This window comes from Xiphophorus couchianus, chromosome 15 (assembly GCF_001444195.1).
Source record: "Xiphophorus couchianus chromosome 15, X_couchianus-1.0, whole genome shotgun sequence".
In the NCBI taxonomy this organism is placed as follows: Eukaryota; Metazoa; Chordata; class Actinopteri; order Cyprinodontiformes; family Poeciliidae; genus Xiphophorus; species Xiphophorus couchianus.
This window is the reverse complement of record NC_040242.1, coordinates 2,179,151-2,196,922: the sequence shown is the minus strand read 5'-3', so window position 1 is coordinate 2,196,922 and position 17,772 is coordinate 2,179,151. Positions and strand designations below refer to the sequence as shown.

At 35.5% G+C, this 17,772-nt stretch overlaps 1 protein-coding gene across 8 annotated transcripts in view; it reads right to left on the bottom strand.

Moving 5' to 3' along the window:
• fam184ab (family with sequence similarity 184 member Ab) overlaps positions 1–17,772 on the bottom strand; it is a 182,253-nt gene that overhangs the window by 25,777 nt on the left and 138,704 nt on the right. For 2 of the 8 annotated variants that reach the window (XM_028041113.1, XM_028041114.1), the window contains exons 1-2: positions 15,546–16,199; positions 6,085–6,308 (exon numbers count right to left, since the gene is read on the bottom strand). The gene's annotated coding sequence lies outside the window, so the exon portion shown is untranslated. Of the gene's footprint in view, positions 1–5,297; positions 5,467–6,084; positions 6,309–9,276; positions 9,317–15,545; positions 16,200–17,772 lie in introns of those variants that run through there. The other 6 variants (XM_028041110.1, XM_028041111.1, XM_028041112.1 and 3 more) reach the window with 6 other exon arrangements.

Here is a 17,772-nt window from a genome sequence, read left to right as displayed (position 1 = left end):
AACGTCCATGTCCACTTCAGGAAAGTTCAGCTGCTTCAATGACAAATTGCTGCATCCTGGGTGCACAAAGTGGCAGTATATCAGATCCTTCCTGCCTGCAACTGTCGGACTATAACAGTCACTGCTAGAGGTTTTTGTTTCCTTACTGGTATTTCCACTGTTTTTACTGTTTTAGAGTTTTTACTCATTGTAAATAGCCTGTTTTTAATGCACAGATATGGGCATTTTGTAAAATTTTCAAATTATCCTTCTCAGTTGCACATTCCTTTGGATCAGAGTATGCTTTCTTAAATAAATGCACAAGGCATTTTGTTAAAAATTTGACCTTATTGTGGTTTTCTTATATATTTGTGACTACATGCTTTGAATGCCGGTCACTTTGCTGCTGGTGCCAGTTTCAGAATTTCCTGATATGAGTTTTTTATTTTAACCTTTTTTTTACATAAACACAAAAGTAATGGTGGATTTACTGCACATCTGTTTTTAAACATGAAGTCTGTAAAAAAAAAAACAACAAAAAAAAAAAACGGTGTGAAAATATGGATGAGTGTAGACTGGAATCAAATATTCATCCAAATATTCTGGAAAATACTTTAAAATCCAGACCAGAGCTCCAACATCCTCCTTAAGGTTTTTGTCCTTTTTCTCACATACTTCATCAATGTGTGCCCAAAGTGGGAAATATCTGAGCAGCAACATCTCTGTGGCTTCATCAGGAGGGTTGACATGGCAACAGAAATGCTGCAACACTTGCCGAAATACAGGAGTTAACAAGGTTTCTGAAGGATCCATTAAAGCAAATGTTGCATTAAAGTTAAAACGCTTGTGCTGCCGTCACAAATTTGATGTAATGTCGTTTTAGTGGTTCTAATCAACATGCAGCTCCGAGGGGAAAAACATCGTGTTTAAAGGGAAGAAACCGTCAAAAAAGATCAAAAGTACAGAAATTAAAGTTATTTTTAACCAATTTAAAGAAAATTTGAGTCATCTTAAGTACAAATCTGTAAAGTGTGATCGGCTACACAGAATAGAAACCTCTTAATCCAGGATAAAACTCACCACGATTGTTACAGAAGTATAAAGTATGGCTGTGAGGTCAAGCTGCTCTCAGGACAATAATTCTTCCTGACGAGCCTCGTTTACATTTTTACCTCAAATCACCCTCACTCCCCTCCAGAAGAAAAAGGAGGCATCCTCTATATCAGGAAAACGAGAGCTCCACTACGACTCGGCAGATAACACAAACATCAGCTTCGTGTTTGGGAGATTGGGAATCACAGCTGCTTCTTTATTTAAATTAGAAAATAAAAAGAGTTTAGTGGGGTCACCTTTCACCATATGGCATTATATAATCAAACTATTTTATTTCACTGAAATAAAATAGTTTCAGTGAAACAGTGTATGTGATTGGATGTGAATTTAACTGTTTTGGATGTTATGGGATTCAATCTGATTTAGGGTTGAAACGAATAATCAGATTAATTGTGATTAATCGATTGATGAAATAATCTTCAACTAATTTAGCAGTTGATTAATTGTTAGCTAGAAGATAGAGACTGAAAAAAGGACATTTGCTAAAAGAACAACACACTCAGAACAATAAATAAGCAAAAAAAAAAAAGCAAAGAAACTGTACAAAAAATGTTTACATTTAAGAGAAAAAACATTTGTCTGTAAATCTGTTCTACCCATAACTCCTTTAGCTTCACCTGGTTTAAATTAAGTTTAAAAATTTTCTAATTAAGCACTTTTTGATATCCAATTATTAATCAGTAAATCAATAGATCTACATCGTATCAATAAGTCAAACAAAAAGGGTTGATGCTAGAAGTATCCTTTGCTACAAGTGATCAAGCGTTCTCTAAAGGAATGCTAGTGTTGCATTTCAGGCAATAAACTGTTTATTTTTCACTTTAAAAAGGAACTGAATAGAGGTAGACTGAATAGATCTGCCGTTATCTAGATTTTTTCAATATCAGGATCAATACAGATATTAATATCAGATTGGTGCATAGGCCAGAGTCACAATATCAAATTTTGCTAGATGGAAAATTGACCCAGAAATGATTGCAATAAACAACAATATTTTTGTTTTGAGACCATTTTTCAAGAAATATATTAATAATAACAATGCAATGCAAGTTTGCTCTCCCAGCAAAAAGTAAACTTTAACTTTATAAAGAACTTAAACCGGAAGATATATTAAATATACAAAATAAAAAACAACAAAAAGACAATTAATAAAAATAAAATAAAAACCACAAATATCCAAATAGATTATGAAGTCTCTGTAAATAAAAATGACTATTCAGAGATTTTTTTTACTTTATCATGTAAATAATTCGTTATTTTCCAATAACTATCATTTTAATTACCCAGGCTGATGCACTTTGACTCTTTAGGCTTATTGTGTGTAAATCAAGTCAACATTAAACATTAGCACATTAAAATTAAAAGACTACATCCAAGAAATACTCCTTATTTCCAAAATAAAAATACATTTCCTTCTCTGATCAATAAGGTTAACATTTAATAAAATGCTCTCAACAACTTTTAAACCCAGTAACATGTGAGTGGAGTGACCATCAGTAGTTACAGCTGCAGGCTGAGCACATCCCACATGTCACGTTTTGCAGAAAACACACAGACACAAAACCTTTGCAGCTCCTATCGCACACAAACACACACCTGTAGAAGAGGTCAGCTTCCTGCAGCTTCTGACCTCTCCCGCCCTCCTCTCTGTAAGTGACGTACGGAGGAGGAGGAAGAGGAGGACTGAGCCTTCAGTCAGCAAAGATGAAGAACAAACAGCAGCAGCGAGAGCAGAGTCAGCCTTCTGAGACGTAAAATCCGCAGCCGCCCCATTACAAACACCAACCGTCTCCTCTTTAGGGTTTCTCCCTCCGTCATCCTCCCATCCTGCAAGCTGCCATCGCACAGAAAGCCAACCAAAAGCGTGCAAATGTATGGATTGCAAGGGGAGCGAGGGAGAGACCACCAGGTGGAGAATGGGCAGCGAGAGATGGAGGATTATCAGAAAAATTGTGGGAGGAGAAGGAGGTAAAAGAGGGAAGGGTTAAATATCATCCTAATTTGGAGCATCATGTTGTGACTGAGAGGGAAATATGATTCGGAGATGCGTCTTTTAAAAAAAAACTGGCAGACTCTGAATAGTTCATTCACTTCCTCATTTGTGAACTTTCTCAAAAAAAAAAAAGAAAATAGGTGAAAGCAGCAGAGATGTGGGATAGTTACGTAAGTAAAACGAAAGATTTTTGATAAAAAAATTCAATAAATGACCAAATTCAAGCTGCAAATATGTATATTTAGCTTAAAATAAAAAGAGAATCCCAGATTGTTTTAGTGTGAAACATGTGCACCCCTCTCTGCTGTTGGGAGATGGTTCAGCCTCTGAGAAGCTGCTCAGTCACTGTTGCTAAGGCCGGCCCCTCCTGAATGTCAGGACATAAAGCAAAGAGTAAACAGCCTCAGTCAGACCTCCGGCTCCTTTATTCATCACGCTCTGAGGAGCTGATCGCCATGTGGACCAGGTGAAATCAGCAGCAGCTCGTTTTGTGCAGGTTTGCTGGGGAAAATGTCGCATGTGGCTTTGACATGAAGCAGAGCGTAGCCAACTCCTCAATCAGGTGGATTTTATAACTCATAGTTTGTAAATTAATTATGAATCTTCTATGAGCTGAAAAAGTAATTTACTAAAATGCGCCAGAACAAATTCTTCACATGACAAACCAGAAGTCATTCTACTCCCTCTGAGCTCAGTTTTGTTATTAAGACGTGTAAATTATTCACTCCGAGTCGTTTCAAGGTTTCTTATTGGGTTTATTATCAGGACTTTAGCACTACTGCAGAAGCAAAGGGTTTTTTCAGACCTTATAGTCCGGAAGATTTGGTTCGATTGGGGACCAAAATAGCAACTGTTCCGTTCCTCGCCTGTGGGGGCGCTGCAACAAGAACAACTGAAGAAAACTAGACACTGAGCGCAACTTCCTTCTTCACAAAAGGTACACAAAAATGGAGTGGATGTAGGATTTTTCTTTTGTTGTTGGCGAAAGACTATAGAACTATTTCTCCCGCTAGCACTAGCCTAGCATGTTGGTTTTGGTTGCATTTACCCAGAATGACCTGCGGTGCTGTTCACTTCCTGCTCCGGTCAACTTTGAGTTCACATAATCATTCGAACCGCACCAGAGTTCATTTCAACCAAACCAAAGTTTAGATTTGCCTTTTTTTTTTTTTTTTTTACCCCTCCAGGGGGTCTTTTGTGGGCTCTAGTGTCCCTTATGTGACAGCAGGCTGACAGGAAACGGGGAAGGAGAGGGGGGAAGACATGCAGCAAATGTCGTCGGGTCCGGGAGTCGAACCCGTGACGGCCGCATCGAGGACTCAAGGCCTCCAAATACGGGTTGCGCTAACCACTATGCCACCACGGCACGCCCCAGTGTTTGCTTTTTTACATAGTTCGATTGCACGTTCACACTTTGCCAAATGAACTAGAGTTCAATTAAACTGGACTAAGCAGGTGTGAATGTATCCTTATCATTCCACCGAGGTATTTCAGTTTTCCAAGCTGCATTTTCTTACAAATATTTAAGATATGCTCTATAAGAAAATCTGCGATTAGGTGAATTTTTCACAAATAATTGGGAAACCCGCTCCTGAAGGTCTACTATAGATTACCATCACTTTTTTGTCCTTAGTGATGATGATAAGTTTTAGAAGAATGTGTTTTGTTTTGTTTTAATTACCTTTTCAAACACTAAATACCATAAAAATTATCTAATTATCAGAAGCTCCAGAATCTAATCTTTTCCTGATCAGTGAACACAGAACCACTTAGCACTTCCAGTCTGGGCCAACAATAACCCTCTTTGGTGAGGATGTGCTTACAGTGGGAAGAATTGATTACAGTCAATTTTCACCAATACAGTGTTTTAAAGTGAAGTCAGAGGAAGTAAAACAACTGTGAGAAAATGTTCACCCTACCGGCAGACCAGAAAATTAAAACTAGATATGACGTCATATTGAAGATTTGCATCCAAACGCATAAACAGAAAAACGCTGCTGTGTTCCTCGTTTTTCCAACTGAATACTCTGTCCAGTTCCAGTCCATTGTTCCCCACCATCTGTGTACACCAGAACCAGGATGTTTACCAGCAGTAAGAAATAACCTTGGACCGCACACAGCTCCACAGACACCACAACACGCAGCCAAAGTCCTCGGTGTATAAAATACATGGTCTGAAGTTAGAAAGACTCACAGAGGCTCCTTTATTTGTGCAACAACTACTTACAGACAAGTAACACCATAGAAACACACAGAAAACTCAATTACAGCAGCTTAAACTCCCACTTTTACACTACTTACATCCTTGTCAGAATTATGGTGATTTTTTGCATGGAAATCTGACCAGGTTTATATTTCCCCATTAACACAACAACAGTGATCTGAAAACGCCACAAACAGAAGCAAAAGTTAAGTAGAGGGTACATCTACGAAAACAATTCACTACTTAACCTGAACTTCACCAAAATCCAGCTTTCTTTTTTTTTTGGCCTGTCAAGATACGCAATAAATCAATTAATCACATGATCAGTTAAAATTAGCAAGATCATTTTCATTTGGATAACAATCGTTACAAGAAATGCCCCCATTTAATTTAGTTGAAAACTAAATATCTTGAAAAATGCTGCAAACATTTCACATCCAATATGGAGTTGTTAGTTTTATTTTATTTTTTACAAAAGTCAAAACTGCCAAAATGGCATTGCTGGGGGCTTATTTTATTTTCTAAGCTTTATTAAAACATAGCATTGCTGTTTCTTTTTCATTCTGATGTGCAAGATGTCAATAGCACTCAATTCATTGATAACTAGAATATACATTCATAGCAGTAATTCAGCCAAAACTGTACAAGACAAAAATACAAACAGTTGATTTACAGTTTGATTTGTAAGTGTAGGAGTAGAAGTTGAAACCAGCCCTTAAGGACTGGAGCCGCAGATCGCTGAAGTAGATTATCAACTACAGTCTAAAGACATTTTGGATAGATCAACCTGACGCACCTACTTGGTCTAGGGCTCCAGTGAATGAGTCATGTGGTGGCTTTGGGGGCCTCCTTCTGGGCTCTCTCCACAGATAAAAGGAATGAAGGGGACTCTGCAGGTGAGGTCACTGGAGGGCGAACGGCTTAAAGTCGAGGTGATGGAGCGCCGGTGGCGAGGTTAGGGCTCCGCCGCCGTACTGTCACATGGCACCATCCCAGGTGCAGGGAGAAGCCAGCCGGCCTCTGACTTGGAGGGGACCACAGAGAAAACACCATCAGTGTGAAAAGATTGATTAAAAAAGTCCTTCCTATACCGATACAGTCCAGGGCTGAAACGATTCATCAAATTAATCGTGATTAATCAAAGGCTGAAATTATCAATTAATTTTGTGAACGATTTATTGTCAACTAGAATGTAGAAAATCAAAACAAGGTTATTCTATAAAAGAAAAACATATTCAGAGCAGAAATGAAGTCAAAACTTTTCTAGAGAATGCATCTTTTTTTTTATCGTCAGAATAATAGATATATTAATTGATTACTAAAATAATCTGCAGCCCTAATACACTCAAAGATAAACAGAATAATCAGGTTACTGCCTTGATTTCATGACAAATAAAAACACAAGTGTCAACATTAATAAAAAGCTGAAAAATCTTTAAAATTGCCTGAAATTTGCAGGTAAAAATAAACAGAGCAGTGAAATAAAACATTGCTTTCGAGTTCTGCAGCCCAATATTTAACATTCAAACTCGCTGATTTTGTGGTGATACTTTAGAAATCCTTGTGTTGAGTGACGCCAGTAGCTTCACTCTATTGTGTCAATGTCCTATGGATCATCAAGTGAAGAAAGAATGGTGTGGTACTGGTCAATCTTAAAGGCTGCTTTCACAACTAAACGGGCTAAATAGCGAACTGAACCAACTTTTGGTATTTCCAAAATAAAATAGGAAACTCAACAGTACCAATGCCACACCAGTAGGAGGAGCTAACATCAAAAATGTCCACATCAAAATCAAAAATATCCTGAGCATGGATAAAGCAGTTCCAGGCCACTGTTACTATGGAAACAGACAAAATAAAACCGAACCACACTGCTGTAAGGAAACGAGGCATAATACAGGTGTTATTTTAAATAGTGACGCAATAATCAGTTGACTAATGACCAAATACTGAAACATTGGATTGTTTATATTCCCTCATGAGAATTAAAACACATTAAATCTCAACTCTTTTGTTCTGTGAATTTATCAGGATACAAGTTAAAGATGTTTATTTGTATAAATGGAGATAATTAAAATTTCTACTTTCTGTTGGATTCAAAGCTACTATTATGGAAACTCTTTTCCTTTACTGCAGGTAATGTTTGCTACACCAAAATATTCATATAGAAGAGCTTGTAAGAGTTTTAGTCCAGAAAGCTGCAATTAGAAAGTCAGACCGTAAAGAAAAGCAAAAGTCTGTACCGGGTGCAAAAATGTGATTGGCCCATCTTTGATTTGTAATATTTCTAACTATTTTCTGAAGAAATATGGCATTTAATTCAGAGAAATGGTGAAATGAAGCTGGTCTTTGACTAATATTGTGAGACTACCTGAGCATAGCTGCTGCTTTTACCAAGCAGACACTGACAAACTAGCAGAGACATTTCCAATAAGTTTCTCTTTTGAATGAAGAGTAAACATAATTTCCACCAAAACTCTTGTGATTTGTTCATATTTCAGATGAATCGGCCTGTCCTTCACCCCGTTTGTTGAACCTGGACTGGAGCTCCAGCTGGTTTGTTTTGGAACAATGTGACAGTTTCTATGCCTCGTCTATCAATGCCTGCAGTAAGTGCAAGGTCTATGTGACATTATGGAGGTGTGAAGAGAACAAACTGCATAGTGCGGTTAGCCGCATTGAGTACAAAGTAGTCCCACCATTCATAACATAATCATAAGATCTAGTCATGCACATTCCAGTGAATAAATAGATCAATGACAGCAATAATTGATTTTACGGACGACTCGGGCAGGTGCTGAGGAAGGCAGCCTCAGTGTGTCGGCATTAACATCGGTCACATGACCAAACAAAAACAACATGGCCTCCAGAAACACAAATGAGTTAGCATAAGGCTTCTGCTGATCAAATTTAATGCTATTAATGACATTTTTCACAATAATGCCATCAACATTCAATGCATAGTGCACAAATGTTTTTTTAAATGCCATTGACAGTAAATTCATTAACTATTACACATTTTTATGGTATTTCAACAAAAGATCAAGTTATGTACCATAGTCGCCAAACTTTTCCTTCCAGTTTCTTACTCTACATTTTTCAGTTCATTGCATTTGACGCTGGATCTTTTCTAGGGATGAAATGATTAATAGTGATTATTATAAAAATAATCATCAACTAATTTAGTAATCAATTGTTAACTGGAGTGGCTTTCAAAAAAGGCAATTTGCTAAAAGAATAACATTCTTAGAGGAGCACTTAAGACAACACTGTCTTAAGCAAAAATATATGCATTTTGCTTTTAACATAAAAAAAATAAAACCTTCTTTGTCTGTAAATATGTTCCACCCCCAACTCCTTAGAAAATCTACTAAGCACCTTTTGGTATCAAATTAATAATTGGTTAGTCCAAAAAAATAAACGGATCAGCCCAACACTTTAACTTTAAGTCGAGCAGAAATGGTTGAGTTTTTCACAATTTATTTTGAATCCTTTGCTACAAATAATTGAGCGTACTAGCGAATGCTGTTATTACATTTTAGGCAATAAACTGTCTAAATGCAGTTTTTTTTTATTTAAAAAAAATTAAATTTATAATATACAAAAAAATATTTCAAAAAATCTCTAAAATGTGCCAATTCTTTTGATCTGATTAATTGATTAATCATCACAATATTCAATAGATCAATCAATAAAATAATCATCAATTGCCGTCCTTTAATTTCATATTTTTAATGCAAATAAAGCCTTGAATTCAACTAAATCTATGTAGTAGTTTTAAATTCTTTTTGATTAACTGCGAAAACATAGTTTTACTTATCGGACTGAGACTGATTTCCATGCAGAAGCTACTGTATGTATTACATACACAGAACAGAATATGAAACATGAAAGCTACCCGAATAAACAACATAAATTAATAAATTATATGTACAACTGAAGAAGTTAAAATGCATAACATTAACTATGCTAACAGTTGAAGACATACTAAACGTGGCAAAAGAAGAAGGGGGAGGAGCTGTCAGTTACCGGTTGCCGTGGTAACCACCAACTGCCAACCAGCAGAATGCAATGTCCAGTAAAGTCAGGAGAAAATGACCTTAAATGCAGCTGCTGCGTGCAGTGCAGCTTATAATATAAATCATATTTTTTAAGTAAGTGGCATCCTGAAGAAACTTATTTCAAATGGGAATGTTTTAGTTACCTAAAAAGTGAGTAATACATAGTTTTTTGGTCTTTTTTAAAATCATAATCTTGATTGTTATCACATTAGTACCACAAAATGTCGCAATGAAATTGTAAGTTGATAACACCCACCCTTATTCAGGATTATTCTATGTTCAAATAATCTAGATTAACCCTTTATTTTTATTCATCCTTCACAATTTAACAGGTATTAATGAACAAATATAAAAATATATAAATAAGCATTTTATCCTGGTGTGCAATGTGAAAACAGAAAGACTGACAGAATAAACAGAGAAGTGACATGTCTGCTTCCTTTATTCAGCTGTTTATGCACAAATATGACAATAATAACTACAAACTGAAATTATCTGGGTATATTTTAACTGAGGGGGAATAAAAAAAAAAACCTAAATTGTTATGTTTCTAGAATAAAGAGAAAAGGCCGAGTCACTGTTTATGTTCTGCATATGGAGAGATTGCATACGGTAACCAGCAGGGACAAAGTTTAAGGTCGGGCAATAACGTCAGAAACAGACGAGAGAATGTAAAATATGTACGGCAGAGGTCATTCACTTACAGTAATACACAGATTTTATTTCTATATCAAAAAACATATCAGTTATAATAAGCATTTATGCACCGAATTTGATTTAAACATACTTTAATGAAGCAGAAACAACCAACACTACTTCTTTTTGTACATAATTCATGTATGGTTCGTTCTTTGATTTTTCCATTTCAAAATAAAGTGAGAAGAAAACCAAAAAATCTAAACAAAATATATTTAGGTTAACCATCTTCTGAGGGAATAACTAATTTATCTGCAGAAGAAGCAAAGACAATGAGAGAAACATGAACTGATTTCAAATCGCAGTGAAGGCAAACACAGTTTCTCATGTTTGCCTCTACATGTCAGGGAAAATGACAGTTTACTGGTTTTAGGACATGTTTAGTCTTCTCCATTAGTGATTCACTGTAAAAAAGCTCAGAGGCTTTACAAATTAAGTAAATGGGAAACAAGAAAAATGCACCAGTGACGCCCACATCACTCAGACTTTAGTGTTTTATTCTGTTAATTCAAGGGGTCAACATGTCAAATAATTTCAAAGTTGATAAAGCAAATATGGCAGATTACAAATGCTCAAATGAGCAAAAAAAAATTTTTTTGTATGAAAGACAAATAATTCAACACTGTTTTAGTTATCAATTAATTAATTATTCTAACAATTCAATTAATTTGGGGGAAAAAGACGCAAATAAACAAAAAATTAATTTTTAAATAAAAAATTTCCTTCGTTTATAAATGATCAAACAACAATGTTGAACTAAAATGAGGGCACTGGAGGAAATATTCAATAAAAATCTTGTACAGAAATTTTAAAAAGCCTCAAAACTTCTGCAGAATAAAGTTGCCACCAAGCATGCTGGGGATTATTCAGAGAAGCCAAATGAAAGCCAAGAGTGTCCGCTGACATCCCGGGGATTTAAAACACACAAACACCTAAAGCAGCTCCTGCAGAAGAAAGCAGCGGCAGGCAGGTTGCTAAAATGGCTGCTCAGTCTCCATACAGACGCAGAGCTCAGACAGGAGGAGGAGGAGGATGAGGAAGGCTCCCACTACCATCAGTTTGTCTTCATACCTCATGTTTAATAAGAAATTATTTATTCCACCTGCCAATTAACATCTCTGTTCTTTAACTCACTTTTTAAACCTGTGAAGTTAATCCTAAGATGCTTAATTCCAGACAATATGAACATCGTTTGATTTTTCTGCAGGACTGATGAGATCAGCCAAATAGAGAGCACTCCTGATCCTTTGACAACTCTCTGTTTTGTTGCTTACAGACAGCTTTACGCTCACTGTTGTTACAAACTTCGAGCCAAACAAGCGAGGCCCGAGCTGAACTCTGTAACCTGCTTGTTATCTGGGCTCCATCTCAGCTCCGTCAGGCCCAGCTGTGATGCTTCGGACACAAACACTACAGATGCTGCTCAAACCGATCCACCTGCTGTCACTTCACACACGAAAACAAGGAGGAGCAAGCCTCCGATTACAGTCACATGACCAAACAAATACCACATGATCAACTCCTCCCCCTACAGAAACACACACACACACACACACACACACACACACAGCAACAAGGTGCTTATAAATATCTGGTGGGAGTTTTACTAACTAAAAGTGGTTAAAAATGACCAGTACCGAGGAGGGCAGATGTGGGTTAAACATAACATTTCTCATTTTTAATTTCTAATTTTAATTTTCTCCTCACTTTCCTTAAAAATTACAAATGACAGAAAATATCTTTAAAAACTGGTTTTTATTTCAATAATTTGAGACGTTTGTCAAACAAGATCATCAACCTGGAAATCCAAGAAATGCATTGGTGGAAAAACTTTTTAGGATTTTCCAAAAATGTAATCTTCAAAAACAGAACATTTGATTAATTGACATTGCATCTTGATAAATTGCTAAAATATCTTTTAATGTTTTTCCCAATATTGCATAATAAAAAATCTATGTTTTTGTACGATTAATCAATTAATCGTCTAACAATTGATAGAATGATCTGTAAATAAAATTATTATGAATGGATTCTTTAAACAACATTTAAAAGTGTATTTCCCTAACCTTTTAAATGTTATTAAAAGGGTAGGAAAATATATAGAGAGCAAATATTATTGATAAATATTAGTTGTCACCCAAATCAATATCCCATAATAATATTGGCCCAAAATTTCAGATTTTTAAACTGCTAAATTTACAAAAAAACATTAAAATGTTCGTTCAAACATTTAACATATTTTAAATTAGATTTTGGTCTTGAATTGTTGGCTTTTCACACATCAGCCAATAAATCAATAAACCACCTTTTTGAGTGAAATAAAATTTATTAAAACAATAAAAGGTAGTAACAGAAAGAAAATAAGAATTTTAAACATACAAATATTAAACTATGGGAAATAGTACAATTAATTGTTTTAAATATATATTTAGTTAATACATTGTTAATAGACCACATCAGCCAGGTTTTACTTATCGGACCGATACGATGTTGATTCTGATATATCTTATTCCAATCACACCAAGTTTTATAAAATAAGAAAAAAAAAATAGTTTTTAGTTGATATCTGCTAAGTTTGTACTGATATGAAAATTTGGGCTGATGTTAATACCCGATATTAATATAGCTGTTTTGACTGATATTTTCCAACCTTTTCAATCCCAATAATTAAACGTTAAACGTTGCTATTAGCTCAGTTTTACTTATCGGACCGATACCGATACTTTAAATGACCAACATCGGCCCATACAGATATGTCGCGCATCCCTAGTTTTAGTTTTAAAACAACGCCAGTGAAGTAGTTTAATAAAGTTATCATCTAAAACATACTTTTCTGCTGCAAAAAACATGCAGAGAAATTAAATAATTGGCTAAAAAGTACCCAGTATTTACAATGATACTGCATTTATATTTACAGTACAATACAATGACTTTTTTGAGTGCAACATTTAGAAAATATGTTTAATAATAAATAAATACAGACAATTCAGTACATTAAGCTTTAGTGTTAGCTCAAATATCTGAAGATAAAGATGTTGAATTGATTGTTTAGGCGTTTAGAGTGAAGTTAATTATCACCACTTTCAGACACCTGAACAGCCAAGAGGCAGAGTCTGAAGTGAAAGTTGGGATTGATTCGTTTGCCTCATTTACAAACAGAAAAACATTCAGTTGATAAAAGATATTGACCACCACTCAAAACCACAGTTTAATCTAAAGGTCCTGGATCAAACACTTCCAAAATGGCTGCAAAGCATCAGCACACAATAAGGTCAAAACAGGGGATTCTAGAAAGGGCTGTTCATTTACTGATGCATTCACAGACCAAAGAAAAAGTGGGAGAGTTGAGTTTTAATGCAGCAATCAACGCAGTAAATTGAATGTTGAGTTTCCACTAACTTAGACTCCAACTAGATTCTATCAACAGCTGTTATTAATTATTTCAAGTTGCAGTTTTGAGAATTAAAACAAGTATTTATCCATTTCTCTCATTGCTTTTCAAACCAAGCTGTATTTATTCATGAATCCCTGCAAGACATTTTGATTTTTTTGTACAAATCAACCAAATACAGTCATTTTTAATAAAGTAGAATGTTTTTATGAGTAATAATCATCAGCTTAAAACCTTCAAGCAGGCACTTTACATACATTTGATCAAGCTGACATTTCTGCAATTAATGTTTTTTTCTTATTATTGGTCCAATGTAATTTTTGTTGTTTTTATTAGCTGCAAGCAAGAATAATAATGAACAGTAATAAAGGTTTGAAAACATCAGCCTGGGTGGAATTAATCTATATAAAATGAATAGAGTTCGTGAAATAAATCAGATTTTTATTCATATTTGATTTATTGAATGCTAAATATTATTATCAAAACATAAAAAAGAAATAGCCTGCAGACCATCTAGATTGTATTAAGTGGAAGAAGTTTCAGGATTTAACTATTTAGTTTGAAAAATAATGTCAGTTCAATTTATTTATTTTTTCCTTACTTAATTTTTTTTAATAGTCTGTTGGTCCTTTTAATTATAAAAATATCACATATAACAGTTTTAATTTTGATCTTTTGGGTGAATAAAAGTAAGTTAACAGAGTTATTCTGAGCACTAAAAAGGTAATTGTTCAACATTTCAAGGCTTTTTTTTTTTAAAGCCTGAAATTAAAACATTTTTGGGATTTTGTGTCAACATTTCACACGTTTTAGTTAGAGCTCCTTAAAATATATTGAATTACAGCAATAGTTAAATAATCAAATAAACATTAATTTTGTTACTGTACTAGAACAGGTACAGTAGATATTTTAAATATCCAAAACAAAACAACCAAAAACAAAAAATAAAATGGAAATAAAACCCACACATAACCAAAAACATAAATAAAATGGATTAAGAAGTATCTGGAAATTATTGAGCTCATTTATCATGTTAATATATCATCATTAGGGCTGAACAATAAATCTATAACAATATACATCTTTCATACATGTGATCAATATGAATAAATAATAGATCTGATAGAATATTCAACCCTTTAAATGAATTAAAATCTAGAACTGCACAGCATTGTGGGAGGTGTAGGCTTCAGTCGTTCAACCTCTCCTAGCAAGCTAAGCTAGGTTGGTGGAAACAACTAACTCACTCCCTCTTTGGTTACCTAGCAACTCACTCATTCCTAGGCTGCCTAGCAACAACCTGTTGTGTAACAGTAGCAGATTAAGGTTTTCCCACTTTGCCTCATAACATCTTAAAAATAAAATACAATTAAAAAATCAACATTGTAGAGTGAAAACTGAATAAAACAGGAAAGGTCACGCCACAAGTTTGTCAGTATTTCAGATATTTACAATAACAAAAAACTAATCAATAATTATAGATAGACTGATGTGAAACTCTTACATTTTACAGCCATATCGTCCAGCCTTAATTATTGTCATTAATGTCGGCCCACATTTTCAAAGTCGGTGCATCCTGACTTCCTAAAGTGCTTTCAGATAAAAAAAAATATTTAGACTTTAAACTCAAATTTTCTAACATGCTAACCTATTTTCATTTATATATGTATTTTTTATATAAAATATCTGAAGAAACCAACACAACTTTCATTAATTAATGATAATTAAACCAGATATCCGCAGTTAAAGCCGTCCTCGCATGTTTTTAAGTGTTTTTCCAGTGAACATGAGTTACTTGTGTGGCTTATTTTAAAAAAGCCTCAGATGCCATGTGTCAGGAGGTCAAGGTGTTCTTTCAGTTTTCGCGTTCAGGTTACAGAAACCCCCCAAAAGAGCTGCGACACCTTCAGGCCGTCTCCCCCGGCTCCACGTTACATAACAGCCGCCTGCTCTGGAGCAAAGCCGCCCCTCCGGAGCGACGCACGGTTATACTTTCAGCAGGAGTGGGAGAAAAACGTAGAGAGGAAAGAAAAACTCAACAATGAGCCGAGGCCTTGCAGCACACATGAGGCGCCCAGGCATCCATCTCTCACATGGAGCCTCCCCTACCTGTTCGGGCTCCAGTTCGGCTTGGTTCCGCAGATCCGTCCGGTTCCGTTGATTACTTCCCAGCTTCAACCAATGCCAGTCGGCTAACTTGGCTAACCAGCTTAACCTACTGCTTGGTCTCAGCGAGGATACTCACTCAGCTGTCTCACTTTTTTTTTTATCCTCTCCTACTTTAGGTTGATAATACTGCGGTCAAGCGTCGCGACCATGTTAAAAACACGCGTGGGTTAATCTGGAAACTTTCCAGAAGTTGTATGTAAGCTGGCTCGCTGTCAATTTAACGTCAGCTTTTGTTGACAAACAAGCCTGCGTGGTCGAAATCACACACGACGTGAAGTTAGCCAGGCTGCTAGCTCGGTTAGCTCAGCCAGCTAGCCAAGCTTTTGCTAAATCTCGCTCCAAATATCCGTTTTTCACGCCGTCCGTGGGGGCCACGCGAGTCCGGTCGGGAGCAGCGAATGGCGGGGGACTCAGTGGATCACGCTCGCGGGTTTGTGCGTGTCGGTGGCGGTGCAGTTGCGTTTGCTAAACCAAGTTATCGCTCTCCTCTCTGCTCTCCGCCATTTCCAATCTCTCAACACAAACAAACAGGGCTGCTCGTGCACGGGGGACGCGCGTTCACGAGGCGACCGGACTAAAGTCCCAGCCTTTGATGTATGACCACAACAATCAGTGAAGTTGTCAATTTAACTCTAATTATTTATGTTTTACTACATATATCGAGAGAAGGATAGCAACTACTTATATTTACTTGAGTAACTTTAGAAAAAATTACTTTTAGGAGTAGTTTTTACTTTTAGGGCTGACTCGATTAATCGGATCAGTCCTCAAGAGCCGCAGTCCTGCAACTTTTAGAAGTGCCTCTGCTGCACCACCTGAATAGAATAATTAGGTCATTAAGGCTCTGGAGAACTGATCTACACCAGGAGGAGGCAATTAAGCCATTTCATTCCAGCGTTTTGTACCTGTGGCCCTTGTGAACTGGAGTTTGACACCTGAGGTTTTGCTACAAAAACAGAAAATGTATCGATTTTAATTGAAAATGGCTCCTATAAGTGGATAAACCAAAGTCTGCTTTTGAGAAGATTTGATTTCACATCTTTGCATTAAAGTAAGAGTCAAAAGATTGATTTAATAAAGAAAATACTGTTGAACAATAAATCTAATTAATAGTTATTATTTCAAAATTAATTAATTAATTTAGGAATCAATTAATAGCTAACTGAAGTTGGCAATTAATTAACAAACTTTTTTTTTTGACCTTTTATGCTATATTAAAAAATTTAAAAAATAATCAATAATTATTTTTAAATCAATAATTAAAAATTAATCAACAGATCAGCTCTTTACTGTATTAATGTTAACAGAAAGAGCTGAGCTTTTCACATGTGAAAGGTATTTTTTAGCTACAAATTCCCTAAAGGAATGCTATGTTATTACTATGTTATTTAGATAATAAAATGTTTATTTTATTATTTAAAATAAGAATTGAATTATTTGTTTAACTGCATTTGAAACAATTTCTAATATTGTATGAAAGAGGCTTTAGTAAAAACCAATTCTGCAGAACATACCAATTTTGTAATCCGATTAATCTATAAAAAATCAATTAATCATTTTTACATTTGTGTGCTTCTTGTTTTAAAGCACAATTCAAGATAAAGCCACACTATAAGCTCGATGCAGAAATGATCCCATATCTGAACGTGTTGTCAGAACTGAACTGTTGCTCAATCTTTCGGACATTTGGTGCCATTCTTTGAGACATATTTTCAGCTAATCTTTGCTGCAGGGCTTGTTCTGCTCAACTTCTCCCATGAAAGTACACTTTAACTGTTCTGTTAAATTACTTGCTTGTCCAGGTCTTAACATTTTTTGCATATGTGACGACTCCTGTATGTGGACATCCTTTGTCAACACATTTCTTTTCTCGTTTTAGTTGAAAGAACAAGGTGAAAATCAAAGTCTGACTCTATGAGACATATATCTACAGAATCACAAAGGCTCACTTTTCTACACGAGGCAGCCATGTTGCATTTTAATGTGGTTTGCAAGAAATCTTCAACTTTTCAAGTTGTTATTGTAGATATTTTAGCACTAGAACTGCAATTTGTTTGGTGCAACTTGCTTGTTGTAAGGTGCTGCATAAATAAAGTATCTGTGCAAAACCAGTGCAAACAGATTATTATCCCAAAATCTACATGAACAGAAGAAATTTGAGCAAAAA